The 25,562-nt window shown below is 43.8% G+C and overlaps 1 long non-coding RNA gene across 1 annotated transcript in view; it reads left to right on the forward strand.

Annotated features, from left to right (window-relative positions):
* Positions 1-17,281, forward strand: part of LOC138492158 (uncharacterized) — a 156,881-nt gene extending 139,600 nt beyond the window's left edge. The window contains exon 2 of the long non-coding RNA XR_011276152.1: positions 13,999-17,281. This is a non-coding gene — a long non-coding RNA (uncharacterized lncRNA). The remainder of the gene's footprint in view (positions 1-13,998) is intronic.
* The last annotated feature ends 8,281 nt before the right edge of the window (positions 17,282-25,562 follow it).

The raw sequence follows: 25,562 nt of genomic DNA on the forward strand, positions 1-25,562 counted from the left end.
ACCAGACAACCCTGGGCAGCACGGTACCCAATCAGACAATCATACCAGCCGTTGATATGGAACGAGGGGGAATGCCTACACACGGTCCATGAAGAGACTCCAAAAGCCATAATGGGAGGCCAGTGGAGATGGAACAAGGACCAGAGCAGCTCCAAGAACGAACTGAAGGAGTACTGAACGCATGCATGCCAGTACTAACAACTGCGAGGATAATTGTAAAGGACAAAGGGAAGAGACACTGTGAAAAACATATGAGAATGGTGCCATGAGACAAGATGGAAGCAACCGCCTTATTGAACGTGTGTAAATAAGCTTGAAACGCAAGATGCTAAGTAATCGATTTTGCTTGCAATGCTTAGTAGAAGTTAGAGCGGCAAGCGCCGACTGTATACATCTACCTCAATCCAGCACAATGTACACGTGCAACTCCATTTTGTATAAACAGAAGTACTCCCAGGCGGCCAAGGCCTGACTGGCCAAGTTTCATATCCAGGCCCTAGCTGAGGAAAGCAGCGGTATCGAAACTTAACAAAGGATGGCTCATGTCGGGGAAATCGAGGTCAACCAGAGAAGGGGAGGTGAGCATGAGCTCACGAGGCTCCAACTTCAGAGTATGCCAGCCCGCCCGTGAAGGTCAAGATAAGAGAGGCCCATGCAGGTGGCTAAGCGCATACAGAATTAAATGCACAAAAGGTTGGAAACTGAAGTAGATTCACGGTGGACCAACACGTGACCAGGCCTGCGCGAAGATGTACCACCGCCTGATGTCATCCAGAACCAGAGGGTGCCATAACTTTTCCTGATAAGAGACTACAGATCCAAGGCCATACCCAGCCAACTAATTGACACATAGCCCTAAACCACTGATTGATGGAAGGGAGGCAGGGTGAATCGTGGGGCACTAGGCACCTCGGTGTCTATTTTGCATGCTGCTAATTAAAATGGGGATTTATGTTTAGGGGTGTAACTTGCCCAATCACAAGGGACCATGTAATCTAGGGTCCCATAGACATTGTAACCAATGAGACGTGGTACTTGTAGTGACGTCAATCACGTGTGGTGTAGAGGGAAGGGCATAGACGCCCACCCGATAAGAGTTATCCAATCCACTTGCATTATTTCCATATACAGTTATAGTACCTATACTTAAGTTACCTTTCCCAACCAATTGTATTGCATGATGATTTTTTGGTAGAATTAGACGTCAATGATGACGGATTTTGCCCATAAAAGAGGCTGTGGACTAATGTTCGAGGAATTCGGGGTGAGGCAGGTGTTTGTGATGCTGCTGATTTCCATAAACTGATGTATGTCCTGATTATTGATCCTTGCCGGAGTATGTGAATACTGCACTCTGTCCTCGCATGGTGCAGCTTCTTGTATTACTAGTTTTGGAGGGTGAGTGCTGACCAATGGGCCCTTCAGTAATTACCTCTCCTCGTCAACAGTTGGTTAGTGAGTGAGCGAGGGATAGGATAGATTGCATGCTCATTTGTTGATGCATGCAGAACTAGAAGCAATGAGCTTTCTAGATGTGCTTTGTTTTGTACACTGGGCTTGTTGTGTCCTCAACGGCGGTGTCTAGTGTTTGACTCATTTGTTGTCTGACCTGGATGTGTTTGGAGCTTGGTTAGAGTGATGTGTGGTTTGTATGTTTTGGTGGGTTCCTTTACCAGCCCTCTAGGCATGTGTTGTGGGTGAGGAGTGTGGGTTATGTGGGAGAGAAGAAGTGTTAGTCGGGGTTGGATGATCACTGGTTATTTGTAGGTATGTCATTGATTCCCATTCTAAATGTATCCCATGTTTTCCTTGTTTCCAGTTAATGTTTTTTTAGAATCAGGGATTGCATGGGTTTGGTGGTCCGGTCATGGAGTGGTTGTTAAATGGTCGATTGGTGTTTATCCCTGCAAGTTGAAAATCCAGGTTTTTAGACTTTTCCTGAAAGTGAGGTAGTTTTCCGTCGTTCTTATTGCCTTACGGATCAAGTTCCATAATTTGGCTATCAGATAGGAAAAGGCAGTTCCTTTGAATGTTCTTTTCTTGTCGTGTATTGTTTCTATATAGAGGTCCTTGCTGGATCTTAAGTCTCTCCTATATCCCAAAAGAGGAGATAAAATCACGAAATGAATTCCTAAATTTAATTATTTTATTTGAGCTTCAGGGCGTCAATGAAAAATGTATAATTATAATAATAGTCAGATTCCTGTTTTACCACTCCATTACTTTTTTTATTTTTTTAAAAAAGGACTAACATTTGTAACATCCCAAATAAGGTGATTAAAGTGCCAAATTAATAACAAAATGTTATTAAGCATCAGTTGAAAAAATTAAAAGATAAAAATAATAATGACTTAATTACTTCTTTTTCTAATATTTGATTTCTATTGAAAAAGGTGCTAACACATGCTATAAATAAAAGACTAAAATGATTAAATTAATTCCAGAATCATAATTATTTTAATTAGATACCAGAAAATGAATTAGAAAATAATGATACAATTTTAATTTTATTTGACATTTTATTTTTCTATTGTAGCATCAGAAGATGCCAACATATTTTTTAATATTCCAAATAAGAAAATAAATGACTAAATTACTTCTAGGATTTTGATGATTTTAATCGAATACCATTGAATTCATTAAAAAGAGTAATAATGAATATTAAATAATATAATAATCACTTTTTTATTTCTTATTTTTTAAATTTTCCAAATTAAAATGTATCACTTCGGAGACAGAAGATAGAAGGTGAAATGAATAACAGAGATGATGTTTGTGGCAGTGGTACCCTACTGAATGATTGTCTCGTGAATATATTTTAATCATCAGATCGCAAAACTCAGAAAAACTATTTAATTAAGCTTGCAGCAAAACTATATTTCATCCTACATAGGTTTTTCGAGGCTGAGTGCATTTGCAAGATAAAGTCACCTGGTTGCAAACCAACAAGGATAGACACCTAAACATTTTGTTAGACCAAGGGACACAATATAAGGGTGAAATGATACCAGAAAGTTCTGAGCTAGTTTACTTGCAAAAAGAATGTGCACATATTGTGACAGAATTAAATGCCCTTAAGCGAGAGCATGAAGAATGAAGAATGCCCCCCACAAAAGAGTGAACTCCAGAGAACAGTGGATCAACAGCAATCCAGAATAGAGTCCTATTTACATCAGATTGTTGAATTAAAACACAAGGGAAATGAGTCACACCTTAAAGAAAGCAAGTTCCAAGCAGAAATAAATGGCTGGTCAAAAAATACCAAGAATTGTTGAGTAATCGGATGCTACCTAGTATACTCAGTTATCATTAGAAGCTGAACAGCACAAGACATATATTGATCAATTGAATTCCCATATTAAAAAGGTGAAAGATGACAATAGTCACATTGCCAAAGAGTTTGAGCTATTGAAAGAGGAATACAACTCGCTGTAGGCACATTGTACAGAAATAATTAGCTTAAATCAACAAATCAACTAACAGGCTTTACAGCATGAGATGGAGAGGATTCCTATTGTCCAACCTCAATGTTGAAATGGCAAAATACAGTATCAAAGAAGTGTACAGGAGGGCGCACAGTCTTCTGACAGGCGATAGGTCAGAGCACACCCTCCAGTATCTGTAAAATAAGATAGCTGCACCTGGAGGAGGTTGGGGTGCAGGATTCACATACTCCAACACAATTCAATAAGGACAGCTCAAAAATGTGGCAAAGATACTGTTAAGTTCATAAAGATTTATCCATTTCCTTGCTGACATAGCGCAGCCCTATCTGCTGTGGTCAAGTTCCCTGCCTCGAAAGAACTCCCCCCAGCCTTGCACAGAGCTCATTTTTATACCCAAATATGAGGTGCAATCTGCTCCCACTGCTCCTGCTCAGTCTTAGACAACCTCATCTTTAGCATTAGCTCATTGGGCAATTCATTTTAATTGGACTAAAACCTTCAAAATGAAATACGCTCTAGCATGCATTCCTAACTGTTCTTTTGGTGCACTGTTCAATTATAATTTGTGCAGCTGGATTCTTCAGATACGGGTTTTGACCAGGCCTAATTAAAAATCTGGTTTTTGCCCATTAGTCAAGTTTCTGAAGGCATGGTGTCCTCGAACGTCTCAACTTTAAAATGATCTCATCATTACATACTTTGAACACTACTCAGTTTCTTCTTATTTTAGTTACAATTTAAGTACATACAGTTTTGTTAAAGGCATTTAGCCCAGGCGATTTTCCGTCTGTGTATAGAATATGTCATTGTCCATTATGTGCCTTGCCACCTTATTCCATCATGGTAATGCCATTTTCGACATTATAAACGCAATGTCTTTTGAATACTAGTACATTGTAATATTATAAATATCATTTCACATAATTGCAACACCACCTAAGTCCCTTCGAATTTCTTCTCCTTATGTTTAAGGGGGGGGGGGCGTGCACTTCATTCAGCTGTTGATTCAATATATATATAATTCAGGACCTTCATTACAGAAGGCACTGTAGAAAAGTGAAATTTCCTCTTCTAAGGATGAGGAGTTATAGCTTGAAGAACAGAGAGAAGAAATAGATGGGGTCCCTGGGAACTTCACAGTTTGAACATCAGGCACAGGAGAGCGGAGCAGAGCGTTTGGCTGCAACCATTTCGTCACATGACGTTTCGTCGCCCTCTGTTGGGCGCAAGTCCTGTTTCGGCACAGCCTGGTGGGTGCACCCAGCAGGGCGCTCGGACATTTCGGCGCTGGGATGCTTGGGTGCGAGTATAAGTAAATAAGCACTGCTTTCAGCAAACGTGTGCTCTGCGGGCATTCAAATTGAAGCTGCCATACAGCAGTTTGTATCCAGAGGATGCCAATTCATTAAAGCGCACACTGACGTGTAGGTCTATGCATAAAGGGTTCAGCCTCTGAATTATATCGCACAAGCAAAATCCATGCATGCAGCTCATAAGAGGAAAAAGTGGAAAACAGCACGTATGGTACTAAATCAACGGCATTGCTCTTTGTAGATGGACATGAAGCCAGTGATTTTGGGTATACCAGCCTCAGCACCATCAACCCATTTCTGTAAAATGCAATACAAACATAGTGCCACAGCAAACAAGGTTCTCTCTTAGTTCCCAACATCTTTATTGATAAATGGAAAAAACAAACTGAATACCATCTAATTTGTATCTCAATCGTACTAAAACATGGCATACTTAGACATGTAACTTTTGTTAACTGAATGTAAATAAATTGGGGTCTGCATTATGTTGCAGCTTACTTTAATAGATCTGTGGAGCCCGCAATCCATTGTCAGAATCAGTGTTGTTCATTTGAGAGAATGTCATTATCATGGTGGTCAAACATGTATACTACTAAAAGTAAAATAAAGCACTGGACCTAGATATATATGAGGCTAGAGACAATACTTCAACATTTCCATCAAATTATAACACTATTTCATATCAAATAGAAAAATATATATATGTTTTTTTTTCTATTACCTCCTATTTCAAAGCTTCAATCCAAATACACATTTCCACAACATATCTAATAACAAAACACCAGTGTATCTTCTTTCACGAAACCATTCATACACATTCAAAAATAAATTCTATTCATAAAAACATAAACAAAAGATGTGTGACCTCTATTGTCACACTTGAACATAAACAACACTCCTCAGTAAATCACTGTTGTTTCTTATAACACAATGGGCCTCATTACGACCTTGGCGGTAGCCATGCCGCTATTGGCGGCATGGCTGCCGCCAAAATCGTGTCCGGGTCCTCAGAATGAGGAATTACCAGGCAATTCCGAGTTCGGAGGGCCCATAAGTCCTCCCTCCAAGGACTCGGACCCGGTCCTTCCCCATTCCCATTTCAGCAGCGGTGCGAGAAAGTCTTCTGCGACGAAATGGGTGCGTCAAAGTGACCGCTGCGGCGAAGGAGCCGTCAGAATGGGCACGCGTCAAAACGGCAACGCCGAAATGGGGTGTACCGCAAGAGAGTGATAGAGATCCCATTTGCAGACACACACCGCCGTCTAGTGGGCAAAAGTGGAACTACAATTAACACCCGGTTTCAAAGTGAACAGAGAGGAAGTCATAATGTATGCCCAAATAAAGTCTTAAAGTTGTCAACGCCTATGTCAAAGCCAATAGGCATGTCTTTAAATTAGAAGAAAAATACAAAAAGCCCCATAGTGGTAGCACTATTAGGATTAGTAAGGATGGTGAGGAACACAACAATACTGACCTGGTATTCGTTTAAAGAGATAATGACAGAAATAGAGACACATGCTATGCAGAATCAGAGGAAGAAGATGATGAGAGGCATAGGGTAGAACGCAAAAATAAAAATCATAAACAAAACATAGAGGCCACAAAAATCATTAAATATCTAAGAAGCCAAATAAAGATGTTTTCAAAATCAGGTAAGAATGCAAGCATTGAACAGCATATAGAATTGTTAGAGCACGCATATAGAATTCTAGATATTCATGGAGATGATAGCTTCATAAGATAGTTCAGTTGGACTATTGAAGACAGCCAAGCAGCATTCTTCTCTAGTCTATCAGAACAAAATGCCAGAAATTGGAATGCTTTTAAAAATGAATTGCACAGACATTTCAATTCATACCATTCAGTGGTTCAGGAAGCAAAACGTGCTGCCTATTCTATGGTTTTTGAAACAAATTAATCCCCTTGTGAATTCTTACAAAGACCCTAATGTACGTTTTTATGCATAGATTCGAACCTAAGTATTGAATCGTTAAATTTCCGTAATTTGTACTTCTACTCACTCAAGTGGAAGTCATAGCACAACTTGCTAGAGATTTCCATGATAAGCTTCCAATAAGATAAATAACTGAACAGGCAACTCAAATATGGGGGAGGTTGCAAAACCTCAAACTGTGAGTAACAATTCTAATTAAAAAAAATAAAAGAAAATAATACAAATTCTAGCCCTGGCACCAATGTTTTAGAGGTAAAAACCCAGCACTAGAAGCTAACATTAGCAAAGACAATACTCAGGTCAACAGAATGAATTTCCTTGTGAGAGGGTTATGTCTGAAAAATAGTGGTTCTTCCACAGCTAAATTTCAGAGCATTGATTCAACACAACCGAATATATCAGTGCCCGACATAAAGGCTCAAACGTATTGGGTTTTGTTATAGCAACACACGCTGGAAACCAAGTAATAATACTGGGTCACACAACCACTCTCATATGGGGCCCAAGATGGGCACGTATTTATATCTGGTTCACGACAATATGTTCAAGTATCCATAATATACCATACTTCTTAGAGAAAGGAAGATGAGTCTTTCTGATTCATATCAAAAATGATTTATCCATAGTAGTTCAAACAAAAAGCTATCACTATACGTGCCCATCTTGAGCCCCATATGAGAGCGGTTGTGTGACCCAGTATTATTACTTGGTCTCCAGCGTGTGTTGCAATTATAAGTCCGGGTGTCTCCAGACTTGTCACAGCCAGCTCCTTTTCAATTGGATGTATATTCTTTTTTTGAAACATTTGATTTTTGCTTGAATATTCTGAACATTTTTGAATACATGGTGGTGCCCACTCTCTTCTCTGTTTGGGTTTTGTTATAGCCCCATTGAACAAAGAAAATATCAAATGCAGGCTCATTTAATGAGCCAAGAAATCTAGGTGCAAGACTCAGATCACAGATAGTTCCAATGTCTCTAGAAAGATGAAGTTACCCTGACATGAGATACCTAAACAGGTTGCCAGAAACACATATTCCACAAAGAGGCGAACATCCAAGAAACTGCATTACTGAGCACCATGCAGGTACGGAGACATATGCTGGAGCAGTTGCTCAGAATCGATTTGAACCAAGATCAGCCCCCAAATCTACCAGAGTAAACCATGAGTTTGGGGAGAATGTAAATAATCAAAGATTGCCTGAGCAGAATCTGTGTGATTATAAAAGAGATCCAAATAGCAATTTCAACCTGTATAGATCCAGATTTCAGAAATATGAACCTAGAGACTGCACATATTTGGAAGTTATTCGACAGCACACAAAACAATGCACCTACTGCATAACCAAGTGAATATGCTTTAAACGCCACCCAGAACTCCAGTAAGTGACTAGTTAAAGGATGATCAAGCCCAAACGAATCTGCAGAGAAACCAATCCAGAGTTGTCCCCATTGATGCATTTAGAGGTGGCATTATTGAGAGTCATGACTAACGGGGGGGTAACCCTGAGCAAAATTTTAATAATGTAAAAATAGAGAGACAAAAGAAAAAAGTCTATTTGGATCTAGAATGAAACCAAGTGAATTCATATAAGAAAGAGCATCATTTGAAAAACAGGGACCAGAAAGAGAGGCTACAATGTTGCTATCAGTATGTCTCAGTGAAGAACCAAAAGAACAAAGAAAAACCCCAAATTCCAAGTGTAGGAGTAAGATTACCCATGACAGCACAGAGCGATACTGTGAGAGTGATGTAGAGCCTGTATTAGAACCAGGGACGAGAGAAGCAATCAATCAAGTCGCTAGGATCCCGGGCTGACTCCCACAATCTCAGCCCATCTTCCCAGCAGCCAGATGGCTGCTTTCCACACCCTGCCATCTTCACCCATCCTCCCCTCCATTCCCCTCGGACGTTTGGTCCCTTCAGACCCCATCCCCCCTTACCTGATTCGTTTGGTGGTGGCGTCCCCACCGCCGCTGCTGATGCCTCTCTGTGTCCCTGCTGATCGCCATGGAAATGGAAGAGGGGCTCCCACCTTCCAGATCCATGGTGACCATCTCAGGTAAGTATTTTGTTGGAATTAACGGGACGCTGTGAGGCATCCCATTCATTCAAACAAAATACCTTGCTGTTAGCACCCAGGGTTTCCAGATTTAAAACCTGGGGTGTTAATTGCAATAAACACCCATTTGGCTGGGTTTCACTGGCTTATAATGGCGCTGGGCCCCAGTGTTAAGGCCCTCGCTACACTCAGGCCTATAACTTGGGCCATGGCCGATATCACTGGTGAAGGCCTCCAAACTGGTGCTTAATGCTTACATAAGCAACAGCAAAATGCAACAAAGGGAGAAAGTGTATTTCCAAAATATCAGCGTTTCAAACAACTGAAGATATGTTTGTAACTGGTGGCATACTTTCATGATAAGAATCAGGACTAACATCTTTAGATCGGATTGCTTAACACCAAATTGCAAGTCAGGAGGTAGAAACAGCTAAATGCTGAAGAAGACCAGGACGAGGAAAGACAGGAGGTAGATACACCCAAAGAGAAAAATAAGAAACAAAGCCAAAAGATGCCTACTGATAAGGGAAGGATAGTTTCTTCATTCTCTAATGCAGGGGTGCACAACTGATTTTGACAGAGGGCCGAAAGTACCTTACATGAGGGCTATAGTGGGCCGAAAAGTAAATGTGGGTGGGGCGGTGGGCGGGGCGTGGCAGGAGGCTTTTTAAACCCCAAGTTGTACTAAACACATGGAAAAAGAATGTTTTTGAGGGGTAACGATTTTTATTTGCATTTCAAACTTTTTGTACTACACATTTTCCATTGTTATAATTTATTTCTATTTAGTTATTGTATCTCGCCTGTTTAATTAACTTATATATATTTTATTGACCCTAGATTGGACATGCCGTTATTTTGGTCTGCTACAGTTTGCTATTTGGGTTGCCCAAGAGGAGTATGGCCTTCGTTGAGTCAGGTTTCCTCAAAAAGCCAAAGATGAACATCTCCTAACTGTGCCTGTTTTAGCTTTATTATTGGGTTCACTCCTGGAGTGCAACACTATGCCCCAGGGCCCTTACCCCCAACCAAACACTATGCCCCATGGCCCCCTCACCCCAACCAAACACTATGCCCCATGTCACTCACCCCCAACCAAACACTATGCCCCATGTCCCCCTCACCCTCAACCAAACACTATGCCCCATGTCACTCACCCCAACCAAACACTATGCCCCATGTCCCCCTCACCCCCAACCAAACACTATGCCCCATGGCCCCCTCACCCCAACCAAACACTATGCCCCATGGCCCCCTCACCCCCAACCAAACACTATGCCCCATGTCCCCCTCACCCCCAACCAAACACTATGCCCCCCTCACCCCCAACCAAACACTATGCCCCATGTCCCTGACCCCCAACCAAACACTATGTCCCATGTCCCTCACCACCAACCAAACACTATGCCCCATGTCCCTCACCCCCAACCAAACACAATGCCCCATGTCCCCCTTACACCCAACCAAACACAATGCCCCATGTCCCCCTCACCCCCATCCAAACACTATGCCCCATGTCCCCCTCACCCCCATCCAAACACTATGCCCCATGTCCCCCTCACCCCCAACCAAACACTATGCCCCATGTCCCCCTCACCCCCAACCAAACACTATGCCCCATGTCCCTCACCCCCAACCAAACACTATGCCCCATGTCCCTCACCCCCAACCAAACACTATGCCCCATGTCCCTCACCCCCAACCAAACACTATGCCCCATGGCCCCCTTACACCCAAACCAAACACAATGCCCTATGGCCCCCTCACCCCCAACCAAACACTATGCCCCATGGCCCCCTCACCCCCAACCAAACACTATGCCCCATGGCCCCCTTACACCCAACCAAACACAATGCCCCATGTCCCTCACCCCCAACCAAACACTATGCCCCATGTCCCCCTCACCCGCAACCAAACACTATGCCCCATGTCCCCCTCACCCCCAACCAAACACTATGCCCCATGTCCCCCTCACCCCCAACCAAAAACTATGCCCCATGTCCCTCACCCCCAACCAAACACTATGCCCCATGTCCCCCTTACACCCAACCAAACACAATGCCCCATGTCCCTCACCCCCAACCAAACCCCCAACCCCCAAATCAGCCACACAAACCAGCACCAATACAGACCCGAACCCCCATCCCCCAACTCAGCACACACACAAACATGCACCCATAAAGACCCGAACCCCCACCCCCCCAACTCAGCACACACACACACATGCACCCATAAAGACCTGAAACCCCCCACCCCCCAACTCCAAACCCCCCAACTCAGCACCCTCTCAAGCATGCACCCATACAGACCCAAACCCCCCACCCCCCAACTCAGCACACACACAAACATGCACCCATAAAGACCCGAACCCCCCACCCCTCCAACTCCAAACCCCCCACCCCCCAACTCAGCACACACTCTCAAGCATGCACCCATAGAGACCCGAACCCCCCACCCCCCAACTCAGCACACACACAAACATGCACCCATACAGACCCGAACCCCCAACTCAGCACACACACAAACATGCACCCATACAGACCCAAACCCCCACCCCCCAACTCAGCACACAAAAAACATTCAAATCAAAACATTCATACACATCCGACAACCCCCCCACCCCCGCATCTCAACATACACACAAAAAACATTCAAATCCAAACATTCATACACATCCGACACCCCCCCACCCCCGCATCTCAACATACACACAAAATACATTCAAATACAAACATTCATACACATCCGACACACGCCCCCACCCCTGCATCTCAACATACACACAAAATACATTCAAATACAAACATTCATACACATCCGACACCCCCCACCCCTGCATCTCAACATACACTCAAAATACATTCAAATACAAACATTCATACACATCCGACACGCCCCCCCACCCCCGCATCTCAACATACACACAAAATACATTCAAATACAAACATGCATACACATCCGACACGCCCCCCCACCCCCGCATCTCAACATACACACAAAATACATTCAAATACAAACATTCATACACATCCGACACACACCCCCCACCCCCGCATCTCAACATACACACACAAACATAAAGCAAAACAAACCCGACACACAAACACAGCACTTACCGAAGACGTGCTGGAAGGCTGGAAGGCAGGTAAGCTGGAACGCTGGAATCTTACTACGGCTGGCGTGGTCCAAGGCTAAAATGCCTTCGGGCATCAAGCCTTATGGACCATGCCAGCCGTAGTGCTGGCCCTCCATTGGTGCAGCACACACACATTGCGTGGCTCGTAGGAGCGACGTGGTGCGTGTGTGTGCTGAGCCAATGAGGGCCAGTGTTTTGTCTGGCCCGGAAGACAACAAAGACTTTCCTAATGGAGGGCGGCCGCGGGCCGCCCTCCATTAGGAAAGTCTTTGTGCCTCGCGGGCCGGACAAAAGAGCATGGCGGGCCGCAACTGGCCCGCGGGCCGTATGTTGTGCACCCATGCTCTAATGTATGTAAAAATGTGTCTAATCCAAGCAGTCCCACTAATAATGAAAACACTTTAACCAATGAATTTTACTCTGAGGATTGTTTCAATCCAGAATGGTTCAATGATGTACAGGTGACAGTTATATTTGCTGAATCTAGTGTTTTCTATTCTCCCAAAATATCTCATATACGGGTTGAAAGAAATGTTCTGGAATGGCAAGGGACAGGAGATCAAACTGATCTAGCAGACCGAGAGACCCGAGGTAAGTATGTAAATAAGAACACTAGGGGGTTTGAAATGAAATTTATGAAAGGGAGGAAAATGGTATTAATACAACATTTATTATATAAAACAAATTAACAGATCATTATCAACATGTCCACTGTTCATGGGTATGTGGATAATTTGAGGAAACATCTCACAAAAGAACATGGAGAAGACAGATGACAGTGCCATGACATTTTATGAATAGAAAAAGAATCTGTAAAAGAGTACCAGATTGGTGACCACATATTTTGATTCAATTTTGCCAAGAAGAGACCAGAACAGGCAAAATTTGTGATCGCCTGGAATGGCTCATTTCAAAGCATCGATAAAATATCTCTGGTGGTGTATAAAATGTGGCTAAAAGATGGAGATAAAGTAACTGAGTAGTTTATACATGTAAATCAAATCAAACCATGTCATCCAAACTCTAAGATTCAAGAGATCGATGAATAATTTCAGGAAAAAGTAGAACAAGGAAAGAGGCACGATAAGACAATAGACTTGGAAACCAAATACTTTGACAGGTAAGTATGTAGGTTTATGAGACAGTTTTGACAATATATAGGATGGGAGAAGGGTCTGAGACCCGGATAGAAGTAAGATTTGGAACTTTGTTGATGTAATGAAAAAGTGTCAAGATAAAACCGAAAGTTAAGAAAGTACTTGCAACCACCAGGATAAGGGAGTCATTCTCCTGGTAAGAAAAATGAATCCTTACAAGTACACTGAAGAGACAGTAAGGGAAGGGAGTCATTCCCCTTGCCCTTGTTGTGAAGCCTTGCTGTGAACTGTATTGGGAAGTGCAGTCCAGTACCAGGAGAAGGTAGTCATTCTCCTGGTCCAAAAAGTTGACTGTACAAAGTGCTGAAACTGCCAGCCTGGGGAAAGCAGTCATTTTCCCTAGCATTTGTATACACGTGGACATTTTGGGAGCACCATCCGTATACCGGGAGAAGGGAGTTATTCTCCTGGGGAAAGAACTTTCTATTAAATTGCTACAAGCAAGGGGAAGGTAGTCATTCCCCCGGTACCTTTTTGCAAAAGAACATTTTGGAATCACCATCCATATACCAGGAGAAGAGAGTCATTCTTCTGGAGAAGGAATTTTCTGTTTGGATTATCTTAGTCTTTAGTTATAGTTTAAGGGATAGAAGTAGTTGTGACACAGGAGAGTGGACTTTTCATTTGGACGCCCATTCTGACAGATCCGTTATTATTTGTTTGAGGCAGGGAAACCCCTCAAAGAGATAGGGATAGTGAGGGTTATTTTACTATCAATAAAAGTCTATAACCACAAACATGCCAGCATCCTTCCTTGACACTATTACAGAAACTATATATCATAGGTGAGTAAGAATGTTTCGAATTCTAGATGAGAGTGAGAGATAAAGTTTTAGCTATACTTTATCCCTAGGAAAAAGATAAAAACAGAAAAGGCAAACAATTATTTGAATTAATACTTATCCTGTCTGTTTTTCCATCTATTCTAGACGTATCTCCTAACTCCATTTCCTTCATAGCCTACCGGGACCAAGGGGGAGTAATGGAAGTACAAGAAGGAGACCAGAAGATGGAGATAGCAGGCATATCAGAAGGAAAGGATCCATCAAACAATTACAAGGAATCCAACACAGAGGAACAAAGAAACAAAGTATAACATTAATTGAAAGAAGCTACGGAATTCGAAGAGAGAAGCCTGGGTATCTTATCCACTGTTAACTATTAAAGGGAAATATGGAAACAGTAAATATAGCTATTCTAAATTCAGTATGAAAAAAGAGAAAGGAAGGACCCAGGAGGCAAGGCAAGCAGAAAGGTAGAGAAAAATAAGAACAACCCCAATGTGCTGAGAAAAAGAAAGAGACTGCATGAAAGAATTAAAAAAAAAGAAAATTAACTGAGTGAGTCGGGAGCAGAGTGAAGAGGCCTAGAGTTCAGGGCCTGGAAAAGGCATTAGCAGGATGGTGCAAAAGCTACTTTTGAAAGAGCATTTGTTCAAAGGAACAGGGCCTACACTGCTGTGGAGTACTGGTAACTTCTGGCAAGCCATCTGAATGAGAGAAGCAGCCAAGGACTCCAATAAAAATAGAAGTCGGCAGACGGACAGAACAATTCAAATGTGGAGTCAGTCGCTTTGAAACTGCAGAGAGTCCATGTATATAGAACTTATTCCGATAAAATGGCAACTTTGAGATACACAAGAGGGCCATTCAGCACACTCCTTGCTTTCAAAGACCAGTGAATTTTGATGTATCATAATAGGATGTGTTACCTACAAACTAGCCCCCTACTTTTCAAGAAAAATGACAATTGAAGTGGAATATTCTTTTATGGAAGAATTCTCTACATGGTCATGTGCCATTTAAAAGACTTATATGTTCAGATTAGTAAGAATATTCTGAATTCAAAGATATGTGTTATGTTTCTGTCCCTTGATGCATAATAGAGCCTTTAGAATATTCAATTTTTTTCTGCTCAATCCATATTTACACCATGCTTCCTAATCATCAGATAAAGGGTTGAAAAGTACAACTAATAATGTATTTCCCATTGTCTTTTTGAATGCATCTTTTGTGGTGCAGACGTTAACATACAATTTCGCTTAAATTGCATGCGTGTGGCCTGACCTGTCCGTAGTTCTGGCCCCTGCCAGCAGATTTTTCACTGAAGCACTGTCACCATTACTAACAGTGCTGGTGCTTCAGGGTTCCCATTTCCATGGAGTCCTATAGGACTCCATGGGGATGGGACCTTACCGGCGTTCCACCGCCTGTACTATCCCGGTATTAACAGAATATCAGGCAGTGGAAATGGTAATGCGAGTCAGCTGGTAACCCACCAGTGCTACTGGCGGGTGACCGGCAGACTCGTAATGAGAGTCACGAGTATACACCGCTTATCTGCTTATATTGCTCTATTGATGCAAGTGGTATGTTTATGGGACCTGGACATTGTGACTTCACAGAAGGGGTATAACTTAGAGGTTGTTTCACGTGTACATTTTGGGTCATTTAAAGTTCACAGCTTGAAATACAGTATGAAATATATATTCTCCCGCATGTAACATAAAATATATATTTACACCGTTTTCACCTGAAATAACAATCAAAGATGAGGTTGTTATATCAAAAGGCATGGTGCAATCCATGGTATAATTTCTAACTTTGTAAATACTCGACATTCGCTTCTTTCCTTATGGAACACTAAAATTCAATTTGCAGTTTGTTGTGTTCCATTTTCACATGGTAGCAAATATGCAGAAGCACATACAAATATGAGATAATTTTTTCAAACATGTTTTTCTGATATAAGAATGACTTGTGAATTTCATTTTTACTTAGTTTTGTCTGTTTAACTACTAAATATTTTAATGTAAAGTACGTTTATTTTTTCTGTCATCAAAAAAGTAGGAAATACCTGATTATCATATCTGAGGTTTGTATTAAGTATCTAATACAAAGTCAAAAACTCGACTATCTTATGAAATGTATTGCTGCAACCCGTTACATAAAGTGCACTCCTCCTTGTGCATTAGATCATTAACTATCAATTTGATGCAATGTAACCTTGAGAGACACACAAAAATTCAAATTATTTGTATAGTTTATTGCTTTCTCAATATGAATTCCAATTTGTGAATCGCACATTCAAATTACTTTTTTAATACTCTAATCCAAGGAAAAAAATCATATTTTCTGTCCTTGGCTAGTCTTTGCAAGAGAAAAAAGTTGTCAGCTGAAATGTAATTGTTGGCAAAATCCTTAGTGGCCTCTGAAGGACAGACAGTTGGTGCAAAGGGCTTGAAAATAGGGAAGGCACAGAGGGTATATAACAGAGTAAGCTCAGCCACTGGCTACAGCTGCTCGGGCGATGGAGCTGGCAGGAAGACGGGGTCAGACTCAGATGGCTGGACGGAGATGAAGAGCAGAAAAGGCTTCCCAGATGGCAGTGGTCAAACCACTCCTAAATCTGTTTCTGGAGATTTGAAGCTTTCTGCTGGACCCTGTCTATTTTTTTATTTTTTTTAGCAGAACTCATTTAGTTTTGAGCTGCATTGAGAGCTGCTTGAGGAATGATCTCATGCTTTTTTTCCCTAAGGCACTTCAGCTCAAGTCAGCTCACTGCCGAAAGGCCTAAGAGCAGACACGTTATTCTGGATTGGCTACATGCTGAGCACCATTAAGTCCAAAGGACATTTAAATCTTTTTGAAGCATTCAATCCTGTTATCATGCATTTTGATGAAAAGCCTATAGGGCAGCAATAGATGTCTTTTTGGATTTGTTACAATTATTTCATTTTTTCCATTTTTCAATTTTGTTTTGAATTGTGAGATTCTTACAGGCATTCGGTCTTTTCTTCCAGCCCTCTTCATCTCCCTACCTTCCAAAGGTAGTGAGTATAAGGAGGCTCTTTTTACCCTGCATTTGATATCACATTGAGTAAGGTATTATGGTATTGATTATTGATTGAGGCAGATGCCTCTATGAGATTGCCTATCATGATATGGTGAGGCAGGAGCTAGATTGTCTAGCATGTTCTGTGAGGTTGCCCATCAAGACCTGATGAGGCAGGTAGTTGGTTTTTAAGGTGACTTTGATTTCTTGAAGAAGGTTGATCAGTCATAGTCTTGACTTGAGGTAGAGGCAAATGACAATGGTTCACCTTTCCCATTAATGGTTTATTGCATGTTGAGTGTGTTGTGTATAGTGATGATAATAATGATGATGTTTCTTTATTACATATTTCTCATAATTAAAATGATTTATTTTTTATATGAGAGTGTAAGCCACATTCATTGAGTGTTCATTACTGAGTGATATCAGATGACTTTGAACATGATTATGCATTGTAGGGCATATTTTTAAACTACTGTGTATTGACGTGTTATACAAGGTACATATCTTTTAATACACACCTTAGGGTTAATGGATGGTGTGAGTAATGGACTATCAATACAAAAAGATGTGACATTGGCAAACCTCTGCTGTGTTGGCAATTGAGAGCAGCCGCCAACTGCAGGGGCTGTTGCCTGCTCTCATCTCTGTTGCACAGTGATATGTACATTCTTTCCCCTACCTCCACACCTACCACAATGCCTGCTGGGGTGGTTATGGACAATCCCCTGGGGGTGGAGGAAAAGCTCAGGATCTAGGGGTGATACAAATCACATCAGCACTGTGTCTGCCAAGAAGAAGTGGTTGACCTAACCTTTTTTGTGTTAAAGAATAGTTTTGACCTGGGAAAGGGAGCTATTCCCTTAAGAAGAAGATAACAACTGGAAGTGACATTTTATCCCCGGTCCATAAGAATCTCTAGTTTAGTTTCAAGTGTCAGGGACAGAAATAGGGTTTTTGACACAGGATGGTGGACTATTGATTTACACGGTGTGATAAACCTGAGGGTATTCTCCCAGATAGACCTCGAGAATCCCTTATTCACGTGGCCAGGGAAGGTGTGGTGCTCTCAGATCCCAATCCTGGTGTAGATGAGCAAGGGTCGATTACCTGGGTAGAGGATACCAGGGTTGTGCCCGGGAAAATGCCCCAGGTGAGATGCAGTATTATATGGGGGAAGAAGGTGAGAAGGACGGAGTCCCCAAGGCTTTTGTAGGCTGTACCACATATGCTTCCCTTCCTCTGATGGAATCTGCCTTAACCAAATACAACGACCCATCCATCTATAACAAATCCCCTAGGATCTCAAACCCTGTTACATTCAGAGTCCATCTCTCCCAGAATCCCTGTTTTCCTGGTCCCTGCCCGAATACTCCCAAACGTTCTTCTCCATGTCCCTATGATTACTCTTTCCCGAACACCCAGTCTACTTTCACAAAACACTACAGTTCCCACAATCCCCCGGGTTCCTTTTACGACAATAATTCTGGTCAGTTCCATGCATTCCACAAACCCTACCAAACTCATCCTTCTAAGTTTACCAACTCTCCCAGTATGGGGGAACACTTTCGCTCACCCCACTTCAGTCAATTGGACCCCACACAAAAATGACTCAGACAGCTGGTCAAGTCAAAAGGTTTATTCATCCATCTTTCGTGAAAGGGCCAGACTTCCAACACCCTCGAGGGAGAATGAGGAAGTGAGCTCTCAAGCATTAGATCTGCATGGTTTATATACATTTAAAAATACATTGGTTTCAATAGTTGCCACACACACAGGAAAGGAATTTGCATAAACATTAGCAGTTTGTCACATAATCTATCCCGCACCCTTTCTCAGTTTCTCGTAAACACATTCTTGTTTCGAGCAGATAAGCCTGCAGCTGTGCGACTGCCCTGCTTCAGCCGCACCCTGGGCGGTTCATTTGGGAGAATTCTCCCGTGTTACTTTATGATTACCGAACACATGCTGAGTCAAACCTTTGCCGCCCTTTTCCCTTCCCCTCTTCTCAGAATAGCCAATGCATGATTTCCAAGAAAACAAGGGTTTACAACAATGCCTAGCTGCACACCATCACCCCTCTTGTCGCTGGTGCCCTGCAAGACTAATCTTTCTTTCGACATGAGCATGGCCTCGCCACTTTCCATACCCACAAGTATGAGGGTTGTAATTCCATTTAGCAGCTTTTCCCCATCCTATCACATAGAACCATCAGACACACTAAGCCCTCCCCTTTCCGTCACGAACACTGACACACTACACGAAAGACAGCAGACTAACTGTAGAGCTGTTTATCTGACATGTCCCGACACAAGGGTCAGGCAGAGTCAGGCAATTGACGAGAATCACACACACCTGATGGCCCTTTCTCTTCCCCACAGGGATAAAAGGTGGAGCACAAGAGCATAGCAGGAGCAAGGCAGATCACACGAAGAGAGAGCTATCTAAGCATGGCAGTTCAAGAGGAAGAGAAAGGTGGCGAGTATCGAAGGGACGACAAGGAGAGAAGCGATCTTGCCCTTTCCAGCCCGGACACGCAAAGCCTCTGCTGAAGTAAACATAAGACCGCAAACAATAGCCCAAGTGTGTTGCAGCAGATGTCAATGGTACATAGAGCATGCCTACGCTGATAAGCATGACAGAGGTAGATGCCTGCTACCGTGGTACTGGCCTTGACTACAGATAGAGTGAAAAACCAAGTGGTTCATCACAATGAGTCGAAGGGGAACCGATAAAGAAACTGAACTGTGTTGAATGAAAATCGCAAAGTGGTACTTTGAGGAAAGTTCAAGGAACTGTAAATTGTTTAGGGAAGACCAGCTGCAGAGGGGTTCGGCACCACGTGGGTGCTGACCCGAGAGGCTCTGGTTGATCCTGTCTTTTTGAAAGAAACTACTGATACCAGAAGGACCGAGGGGAGCCGCAAAATTAGATCAAAGTGGTCATACAGGGGTCTTGCAAAATCCCTGTACAGTGGAAAGTCTTTGACCAACAATTGATAACGCAAGGGAAGTGAATCCTGTATCAGAGGAAAGTAAAAGGAATTGTGAAATGCAAGAGTGAACCTGGTTGAGGGATGCCAATCAAGAGGAATTGTGAAGTTGTAACTGTTAAAAAAAAAAAGACATTGGGATTTGTGAATGCTAAGGAGAAGATATCTTTGCAAAGGGCCGTAGTGAACCTGGCGCAGGCAGGGCGAGATTTGCAAAGGATCTGAGCCCAGAAGAGAGAGATCCAAGGGTGAAAAGTTGTCACCCAAAGAACTGTGAAAGCAAAAGAGGAAAGCCTGCTAATGAGAGCCAGAGTGAAACCGACGGAGGGAGGCCAATATTCAAGAAGGGTCTGAGCTCAGCAGAGGTGGATACAGGGGTGAAAGCCATCACCCAGCAACACATGGAATAGAAAGCCAGAGTGAACCCGACTTGAGGGAGGTTGCTATTTGAGAGGTGTCTGCAACCGGAAAAGGGGGACCCAAGGGTGAAGAATCGTCACCAAAGTGCAATCCGAAATAACTTTTTTTTTTTTTTTTAAATTTGATTTTATTGAATTTTCAACGTCAACATTTGTCGTTAAGGCATAACGAAGAAACAGTTACATACAGGAATATAGAAAGAAAAAAAAATATCATTGTTTGTTTCACGTAGTGCATTGAGATTGATATACTGTTTGTAGAACTAGGAATGTGCAAACATAGTAAGCAAACAATAAAGCGGAAATAAAGGCAGAATCTTGGACATTCCATACAGATGTTAACAATTCTCCCCAACCCCCCTCCCCTACCCCGGGAAAGAGAGACGTGTCCTGTTGGGAGTGAGGTATTGTGGTTGACAGCAAGGGTTAGGTCTTTATCGAGCGGTTTGCGTTCAAGGGTTCAACATGTGGGGGGATCGCTCCAGGTTGTCTGGGTGGTGTTTATGTACTGATGGTGAGCGAGGGGAAGACGTATGTCAGGGAGGTGGGGAACAGCGCGGTTCCATCAAGAAACAGGGTCGTAACATTCACGATGGGGGGTCGTCAGTATCTGATGTTGGATGTTCAGTAGACGTGTGAGCTCTTAAAAAATCTGACCATAGGAGCTCAGATTGTGTCGTTCTACCGTGAAGGGATGCAGTGATTTTCTCCATGGTACAAATGTTCAATACCACGTTGATCCACTCTTGTTTGGACGGGGTCGTGGGCGATTTCCATTTTGCAGCGAGCAGGGCTCGCGCCGCAAGCAACAGGTGGGGGGTGAGGCCACGCACCTTTAACCATTCGTCCTCACTTTTTTCAAGACTGAACAAGACTAGGTGTGGATAAGCCGCTCTATGAATACCGTCAATGTGCCTGATCCATCCCAGGACCTCATCCCAAAACATCTTTATCTTCGGACACCCCCACCACATATGCCAATAGTCTGCAACTTGTCCACACTGACGCCAGCAGGAGGGGGGGGGGGATTGGTACATCCTGGATAGTCTATACGGGTCGTATTGCCATCGATGTAGAAGTTTAATGGAGTGGAGTTTGTATTGGCATGATATTGAAGTACGTGAGGCCATGACACACATTTTGTCCCATACGTCATCATCTATTTCCATTTCCATATCAGTTTCCCACCGTCGTCTGAGTTTAAGTATAGGGCCACTACTTCCTCCCAGAAGCAATTTGTATATGAGGGAGATCAGTCCCTTCCTATCTGTCTTGGAGTCAAGCATTGTTTCGAAAGGGGTGAGGTCTCTAGCTAATTTTTCTTTCCATTCAGGTTTGGTCAAAACTCCTTTGATTTGTAAAAAATGGAAGGTGGAAAGGACTCCAATATTCAGGGCCTCTGTTAGTTCTGGGAGAGTAATGAATGAGTCCCTTCGGAGGAGTTGGCCCACCCTTTCTAAGCCTGCGTCATACCACGCCTGAAACCTTTCGACATTGGGGATATGATTGTTGATGCCCGGGGACCATAGGTGACTCAATGGGGACGGCCACGTCGTGATTCCCATCATTGCCGGGCCCTCTCGCCATATGTCCCATATGGCAACAAAGAGCGGGTGGTCTCTCGTCCTTCTCAATACCCGGTTTCGTGGAGCCCATAACCATTCCCCGAGTGTAGCCGGGGCCAGGTAATGATTGTCCATCTCTATCCATTGCGGCTCTTTATGACCGCGCAAATGGGGGACAAACACACGTAATTGAGCTGCGATATAATATTTCTGGAGATCGGGGAGGCCCAACCCACCTTTATCCTTGGGGAGTGTCAATACCGAGTAGGCTATCCTGGCCCTTTTTCCCACAAGAATTTCAAGATTTCTCTCCTGATCTCTGTGAAGTATTGGTCTGGTATTTTGATTGGGAGCATCTGAAAGGGATAGAGAAACCTTGGGAGAGCGGACATTTTGACAGCGTTGACCCGGCCTAGCCAAGAGATCGTCAGTTTGTCCCACCTGGTCAAGTCTAAACGGAGCTTGGCAAGAAGCTGCGGGAAGTTTGCTTCAAATAAGGAACTCAATTGTTTCGTTATTTGAACCCCTAAGTAGTGCATCTTGTCGTGCTCGATCGACAGCCCTAGGGAGGAGTATTTCACTGTGTTTGCGTCAGCATCCCCTTGGAGGGGAAAGAGCGTAGATTTAGCACGATTAATCTTGAAGCCTGAAAGGCGACCATATTCCTCCAGGAGTAGAATGGCTCGGGGGACGGACCTCTCAGTGTTTACCACATGTAGAAGGATGTCGTCGGCATACAGAGCCAACTTGTACTCCGTTTGTCCCAGGTGGATCCCTTCTATAGCGTCGTCCCCCCTAATTTTGTGTGCGAGCGGTTCGAGGGACAGGGCAAACAAAATGGCAGAAAGGGGACATCCCTGTCTAGTGCCCCGCCTCAGTTGGAACCACCTGGAGTATTCTCCGTTGACAAATATAGCAGCAGTGGGTGATGCGTATATTGCTCGAATTCCCCTTATAAGATTCGGGCCCATTCCAAATTTCTTGAGAACCTCTATTAAGAAATCCCAATCCACCCTGTCAAACGCTTTCTCAGCGTCGATGGAAAGGAGTGCAGGATTGGTGTCTAGATTGCGGGAAGCGTGTACCAGGTGCAATGTCTTGCGCATGGTATCCGCGCCCTGAGGGCCAAGTATGAAACCCACCTGGTCGGGATGGATGAGGCGGGGCATGAAGGATTCAATCCTGGCCGCCAGGACCCTGGAGTATATTTTGGCGTCTATGTTAAGTAGGGAAATGGGACGGTACGATCCGCACTTTTTGGGATCTCTCCCCTCCTTCGGGATAACTGCTATAAGTGCCTTGACGAATGAGTCTGGGGGATTTCCTGTTTCTAGAATTCGATTGAATAAACCAACAAGGAAAGGCGTGAGTTGCGGAGCAAACGTTTTATAAAAACCGGCTGTGTACCCATCCTCTCCTGGGGATTTGCCTAACGTGAGTCTCTTAATGGCCTCCTGAATCTCCTCTCCCGTAATAGGGGTATCAAGTGTTTCTGATTCAGCTCGTGTCAATTTGGGCATAGTAATGTCGTCCAAATAGGATCTAATGCTAGTGGTGTCTGGGTCTTGCTCTGGAGAGTACAGGGTTTCATAGAAATCTGCGAAGGATTCTGGGATACTGGGGCTAGGCATTCCCAATCCGGGCTCCCCGTGCAATATCTCCTGAACCCTACGTTCTGCCTGTTGGGCACGGAATCTAGCTGCCAATAACGCGTCAGCCTTATCCCCCTTCTCATAAAATTTCTGTTTCAAAAAGAGGAGTTTGCGGGTTACCTGTTCATGTTCTAAGAGGCGTAACTCTTCCCTTTTTTTCCTGGCTTCTAAGACTTTGACGGGGTCAGTAGTGTCTCCTGTATTCGCATCCCTCTCCAGTTGGACGATTTCTTCACGGATTCGATTTTCAATTAGGGCCCTCTCCCTTTTCTTTTTGGCTCCCTCCTGCATGAGGATTCCCCTCCACGTTGCTTTATCGGCCTCCCAGACCCCCTGTTTCGAGACCTCCCCATTATCGTTCAATCAGAAATATTCTTCAATCTCGGTTTCCATCTCCAGCTTGAAAACGGGGTCTTTCCACAGAGTCTCATTACACCTCCACTGCCCGCATCTGGCGGGTAAGGACTCCCAGACTAGATCTGCAGATACCATGTCGTGGTCAGACCATGAGATGGTCGTGATTTGGGAGTGTGTGGCTGTGCGAAATAGATCGCTCGAAGAGTAAAGGTAATCAATACGGGTGAGTGTATTGTGCGGGGCCGAGAAGAAGGTGTACTCTCTCTCCATGGGGTGCATACAACGCCATACATCAACTAAGCCATATAGTTCCATCATTTTCGTGAATTGGGTTAGATCCCCACAATGTGTATCCCGTGTATCTGGGTTACCAGGGTGCCAATCCAAGTTAGGGTCTGCCCAGGTGTTAAAGTCACCACCGAGGATGACGTGCCCTGTCGCCTCTAGCATTATCTTGGGGATTGTTTTGGAAAGAAATCGGAGTTGTCCCGCATTGGGGGAGTAAATCGTGGCGATTGTGATGGACAACTTTCCAATGGTCCCGACCACAAGGAGTGCCCGACCCTCTGCATCGGACCATACTTTCGTGGGTCTAAAGTCTAGCCCCTTTCTAATGAGTATTCCCACTCCCCCTTTTTTCAATGGTCCAGAGCCCCAGAATTCCAGCCCAGTTTTCTTACCCAGGATTGGCCTTTCCTCTCCCCTCATGTACTTGGTTTCCTGTAAAAAAAGCATATCCAATTTTGAACTCCGAAATTCTCTAAGGACAAGCGATCGCTTTGTAGGTGAATTAAGACCCTTAACATTGAGCGTTCCCACCCTCATGACGCCCTTAGTGCGTGATTCAGCGGTCAGCATAGCAATGTTTTGGATGCTCGTGTGGGCTATGTGACCGTTGCAACCTCTTCCCTTGATATTTGGACAACCTCATGGGTACCTCAGTTTCTAGGACTCTGAATTGCTCCCCAAGCCTGACACTTATTCTCTTCCCCATATCCCACCCCCCTCCCCCCTTCCCTCCCTGAGATCGGTGGCGTCCGATTGAGCCCAGTTTAAGAACACTGGCCCAGAATCGAACCACCAGAGGAGACCGTTACCTCACGGTCCCCATACATAATAAAACATCAAAAAATGTCCAATGAGCCCCCTACAAGCCTCCCCTGAGGATAATCAGATAGGCGACATATAGACGGGAGTTTCAGAAACATTCACATAACGCGTAACTTTGACTTTTCCATGGTAAATGCCAATTCAGCTCAAATGTACCGTACATGTCCGCCATCAGTTGCCTCCCTCCGGGGAGCCGTTTCCTCTGCGGTACTTCCTTGAGCCTTTCACTTTCCTCCTCTTTGGGCCCTGCACGTGCCATTCCCCCTGGCTCCTGAGTGGTTGGTCGCGAGGGCCGTCTTGCTCGTGCGGGCCCAGTAAGTCAGAGATGCATGCTTTAATATCTTGCTCAGAGTTTAGTCTGACTCGCGTGCCTTCATGTTTAAAGGAGAGAGAGCAGGGGTATCCCCACCTGTAGCGTGTGTCACGACCCTTAAGCCAGGTAGTGAGTGGTCTGCACATTTTCCGTAGGGATAAGGTCAGGGACGAAAGATCTTGAAAAATAGTTATTTGCGCTCCGCAAAGGGTGATAGTACCCCCACTTCTCGCCCTTTCCAGCACTCTCAT

Source organism: Ambystoma mexicanum, chromosome 10 (assembly GCF_040938575.1).
Source record: "Ambystoma mexicanum isolate Mex_15411 chromosome 10, UKY_AmexF1_1, whole genome shotgun sequence".
NCBI lineage: Eukaryota > Metazoa > Chordata > Amphibia > Caudata > Ambystomatidae > Ambystoma > Ambystoma mexicanum.